The 6,000-nt window shown below is 35.3% G+C and overlaps 1 long non-coding RNA gene across 1 annotated transcript in view; it reads right to left on the bottom strand.

Moving 5' to 3' along the window:
• The window catches only part of LOC105526623, a 359,766-nt gene that overhangs the window by 20,453 nt on the left and 333,313 nt on the right, over window positions 1-6,000 (bottom strand). The gene's annotated exons all lie outside the window — the stretch shown is intronic.

Genomic DNA, 6,000 nt, shown 5'->3' with positions numbered 1-6,000 from the left:
TTATGCTAAAAGTGGGATCTGATGTTCAAAGGTATTTTACCACATTTTGTACATAAAAATGTTCAGGCAAATCCAAATACACTACAGCACCACGCTAAGATGAATTTAATATCTTTTTATGTTCTTAACTAAGTTTTTAGGAAAATGTGATTGTTTCTCATCAACTGTAAGATGCAGCATTAGTGAGAAAGACTGAGGCTGAAAATTCAGTTGGCAAACTGTCACAAAGTTTGGAAGTGTGACGCAGAGCTGTTTTAGTGCAGGAGGTCTTTCAGATGTAGGAAGTATCTGGATTGATCGATTACAGAAAGAAAGAAAAATCAACAATCCATGTGTGCCTATGGTAGTAAGCATGTCATCCACAGTTTCATTTAGTACAGACTGAAGGTCTCAAAGTAGATATTAATGACCTGATACAATGAGAGACCCTAAGAAACATATCCAAGGAACAGAAAACTGTGTTTCATATGCTATCCTTTATATTTTGTATGTTGAAATGAAAGCATAAACCAACATTTTCTTACATTGAAAATGACAGAACAAACCAGAATTCCTTTAAAAGGACATCTAAAGATGAAAGGTAGTGGCAACAGGCATAGAAAGGTACAGGGGTAGAAGCTAGACTTCTCTGAATATACTTTGCTTTGTAGAATTTATTTTGGAACCATGTAAATAGGTAAATAGTTCACATAATCATAAACCAAAATTAAATGTTAAGAAATAACTTGCCATATCCAAAGCCAAATAAAATAAGTTAATTTAAATACGTGTCAAATTGACACCGTTAGAAAAAGGGGGATTTTTTTCAAGTGACTTTAAAACATAGTGTATGATTATACATCCCTAGTGAGAGAGACCCTGTGGACAAATATAACCATGAAAAAAATCCGGTTTTGCTAAGCATAGTGTCAGTGGTAGTATCGGTATTGCTATTCTGAGACTGTTATGCATGGATTATGTAATACATCAATTAACTATGTTGGCATTATTGAGAACTGGAATTTTCATTTTGACTTCCAGATATAATATTAAATGAGGGCAGGCAAAAATTCTGAAGTCCTGAGTTTGATTAGGAAAGATCAGTATAAACTTATTATGCATTTTACCTTCGAATTGTTTACCTGGCACAGTGGACTGAAAATGCCTAGAAACTACTACCCAGCAACAAGCACCATTAGTGCCCAACACTATTTTGCACTAAAAGAATCCAGTTTTCTTCTGAGAAATGACTGATGCCAAGCCTAGAGCAAGAAATGTGCAAAATGAGCCTGAAATATTTTGTACATTAAGGAGAAAGAAAGCTACCAAAGACCTTTAAGGGTGTGTCAAGAAGACCCAGGAGCTAACTTGAACAGACTCCTGTATCAGCCAAAGAGACTTTGAGGCATTGACAGGATAATAATTAAATCTGACTGCAATTGGCTTAAGGTGTTGCAAAAGGCATCAGATATATTTAAATAAATAAATGTGTTCTTAACAATAAAAAAAATCTAGTTGGATATCTCTGGAGGATGATGATATGGAACTAATTATTTTGAAAACTATTAAATAAAGAGAAAGACTCAAGCATTTATCCTGCCTTCCTGTTCATACATGTTTTTAGTATTCCAATTAATATAAGAATAAATTTCCATGTTAAACATGTAAATCAAATACAATAAGATTTTACATATGAACTAAAATTTGCATTTACCAAACAAAGCTATTACACCTTTCGATTCATATTTTGTTTCAATCTTTTAACATTTAAGAACAAATAACTTCAAGTGAGTTCACAAAATGACAGAATTGATAGAATTAAAGTAACTTGTGTTCTGTGTATTCCTCTTTACAATGACTCTGATATCATTATTGATTTAGAATTAAGCACAGAACGATGTAGCACCAGACGGGTTGGAGACACAGACTACACCCAGCACAAGCTCTAATGAATCCAAAGTTTTGCGAACTTATTCTCAAAATTAAAACATTTAGCCCAATTCTGGTGTGTGAGGCCAATTGTGTAACTGGACTTCTCTGAATTTAATTCTATGTAGAATAGCATGTTTATTAAAGAATAAGTAATAAAAATGTGTGAAATTGAAGCCAAGATACATATTATCAAAACTCAGCAGTAACCACAGCAATTATTTAGAACTTAGTCCAACAGAGGATTTTTTTTTCAGACACATCATTTAGAATTGGCAACCTTAGTAATAATAAAAAGCATACCAACTTTTAGTTAGTTTCAATATTGTTTTAAAATTCTCTTTAGGATTCAGATTAGGCAAAGCACCCTTATTGCCTGCACCCAGAAGAGGCCACTCTCACTGGCTCTACCCACAGTTGTTGCCACTGGATCTGGGCAACTGACTCCAACATCACAAGAGAAATAACCAGACATTATTCACCTACTAACTGAAATATGAGACCCTCTCTAAAAATAGTTCTTGCTAAAAACAGCAAATATAATCCAGCCTCTAGATTCAACTATAAAAGCGCAGGAAGTACAGAGTTCACAGAATACAACCAGCAAAATCCAGACTGTAGGGAACCCATACAATAAATGACACAGATTTTCGACAAATAAATTGCAGGAGAGAGGAGACTTAAGAGATACATCAACTGATGGCAAAGGATGGTCTTGTTTGAATCTTGACTCAACACTCTTAACAAATTATCTGCGACGATTGAGAAGATATAAACACTGACTAGATATTTGATGGTATTAAAGCATCATTGTTAATTTTTACATGTGATAATGATGTTACTTTTTTTAAAATTTTAGACAGAGTCTAGTTCTGTCGCTCAGGCTGGAGTGCAGTGGTACGATCTCAGCTCACTGCAACCTCCACCTCCTGGGCTCAAACCATCCTCCCACCTCAGCCTCCAAGTAGCTGGGACCACAGGCGCACACCACCATGCCTAGTTAATTTTTGGATTTTTAGTGGAGACAGGGTTTCACCATATTAGCCAGGCTGGTCTCGAACTCTTGACCTCCAGTGATCTCTCTGCCTCAAATTCCCAAAATGCTGGGATTACAGGTATAGGCCAACACACCAGGCCCCGACATTACTCTTATGTTTAATAAAATAGCTCTTATATTTTAGTGATAAATACTAGAGAATGATATAATATCTGACATTTGTTTCAAAATTATCTGACAGAATGGCAGTAGGTGGAAGTATAGAAGAAACAAGATTGACTATGAGTTAGAAACTGTTGAAGTTGAGTGTTGTATAAATGGGACCTTATCATTTCACTGCCTCTATTTTGTATATACTGTATATGAAATTTTCTATAAGAAAATGTGAAAAAAATATTTCCAAAGATCACAGAGCTGATGGGAGATTTGAATGGTATGCAACTTGATTTCCTTTTATGGCAAGCAGAAGAAAAGTTACAAAAAGGAGTAAAGGTACTTGTTTCAGGAAGAGCTGAGTTAGCAGGAAAAAACAGGGCAATTAGCCTCACTCTTTACACCTGAGAAGGAACACTTCTTTGAAATGGGAGACATGGAAAGAAGAATATGTGAAGATATCTGAAGATATCGACACATGTATGTTCTACAGAAAGGACGGAATGTGGGGATCTTGAAGGCCTTGAGCAATTAACTTAACAACTTTGCTTCTGAAAAAAAGTTAGAGGGCCTGAGCAGATGGCCTCCAAGCCTCTTCCTCCGCTTACTTCTACCATATTCTCTCATGTCAATGACAGAGAACAGAACCAGTACGTTTTCAATTTCAGACTTGCTGTTAATAATGAATTTGAAGGCCAGTAATTACTCTCATTGTTAACTTTTTTCTCTATTTCTCACAATATGTGGCAAAATACAGTCTGAGAATCAGTTTTTCACAATTAGAGGTTCCATAGTTGACTTGTTAATGATTCTTGTGTGCTATTAAAGACCTGAAGTTACTACTTTACTTGGATAGTTGATAAAATCAGGCTTCACATCATTGTCAACTCATGAAACAGAAGGTCATTCTTGCAATAAATTCTAGTAAATTCTGATGGATTTTTTCTCATGAGTAGTAGAAGGTGGTAAGGTTGGTTGTGTGGCAGGGATTTCAACCCTCAAATGTGGTCCTTTAACTGTAAAAATTTAAGAACAGATGAAATATAGCTCTCATGTGGTAATATCTAGGGTGCCTGAGGCAAAGCTCACCGAGAAGATGGCCTGGCCGACTTGAGAATTCTGAATTCATTGCTTTCCATCTACAACAGCTGTGGGAAACACAGGAAAGGCAACACCATTTCTGCTCAGCCAAAAATGTGTTTTGTAGCACTTCACCCCAGGATCACAGAGCAGAGTACTTATAGAGACTGACACTTCGATCATACATACATTGACACATCACATTGCATCACATCTCCTGAATCAAATTGACGAAGGAAATCAGAAAAGGGTGGCTACATTCAATAATCTGAATTCTTCGGAGACAGCTCAGTACTCTGCAAGTCAAAAGAAGAATAAATTATTACAGAAGACTCTCCCGTGCAGCTGCTTCATATTAAACACTGTCAAATCACTCCCAACTTCCTTTGATCTGAATGAATTCTCTATATTACTTTGGTGACCTTTAGCACATCTCTTTTTGACTTCCATTCTTTCCTCTTTTATTCTGTTTCTGTCTATAAATGTTCATTCTTCATTTTCACTATGTACCATATATAAACTTATATATCATATAACTGTGTGTGTATATATATGTATAGAAAGGGAGAGAGAGATCAGATGTTTAGTTGCTTTTATTTTTTGAATGTATAAAAAACAAGTAAGTGTTGTAGTAACTTAAAAAATGATAAAGACACAAGAAGTTAAATAATCTAGCAAGAAACAAAACCATAATGCCCTGGGCTGCTGGAGTATTCTCCCTCTGATGATTTAAGGCATAAAAAAGACAAATCACACAAATTCTGTATCTAATGACTTTTTATGTTTTTCCTCGGAGTAACGATAATGATTTTAAAACTTTGGAAGAAAAGAATCAACAAAATGTTGAGGGAGACAAAAGAGTACATAATGAAAATAAATGCTACGTTCTTTGGGAAAAAAAAATATTTGAAAGGTTATAAATGGAGGAGTAAGAAAAGGGATAAAACTGAAATTCCACAGGCAAAGTGGCTTCCATTATTTCATCTTTAAGACAAAATATAAAGCAAACCAACAAAACATTAATAGGGCAAAGCAGAAGTATATTTATCATATTATAGGTTTATTTTGTATAAATTTATCATAATAAATCAATGGCTACAGAATAATAAGAACAGTATTACTTATTGTGTACATACTAAGTTCCACGCTTTACCAGTTATAGTGCACAGATAACTTAGAAACTACAGATTAGAATAAGCAAAAACTGTGTGCTTTGAAACTTGTCATTTCAAAATAAATTAAAAGACATAAGCAGTTTAGGCTGGGCGTGGTGGCTCATGCCTGTAATCCCAGCACTTTTGGGAGGCCGAGGTGGGTGGATCTCTTGCAGTCAGGAGATTAAGACCAACATGACGAAAACCTGTCTCTACTAAAAATGTAAAAATTAGCTGGGCGTGGTGGTGCGTGCCTGTAACCCCAGCTACTTGGGAGGCTGAGGCAGGAGGATCATTTGAACCCCTGAGGCAGAGGTTGCAGTGAGTGAACTGAGATCTCACCACTGCACTCCAGTTTGGGCGACAGAGAGAGATTCCATCTCAAAACAAACAAACAAAAAAAAGATAGAAGCAGTATAAGCAGTTTAAAATTTTCCCAAGGTTTGCCTTTTTTATTAAATAATTCTAACAAGCTAGACAACTTTTCTGGAGGGGAGAATAAATTTCTGTTTGACATGAACTCAATAGTAACATTCTTTGAACACATGCTTTTACATTATTTATGTGCCAAAGTAAGTTACAAAGACTAATTCACTTTTGGCCATGTATTACAATATAATAATAAAATACACTAGAACATGGAACTGCTAATGAGTCACTTATAGAACAGTAAATATAATACACTTGTACATCCAGAATCAAATTCTT

Source organism: Colobus angolensis, unplaced genomic scaffold (assembly GCF_000951035.1).
Source record: "Colobus angolensis palliatus isolate OR3802 unplaced genomic scaffold, Cang.pa_1.0 Scaffold6, whole genome shotgun sequence".
NCBI classification, from domain to species: domain Eukaryota; kingdom Metazoa; phylum Chordata; class Mammalia; order Primates; family Cercopithecidae; genus Colobus; species Colobus angolensis.
This window is presented reverse-complemented; position numbering and strand designations above follow the sequence as displayed.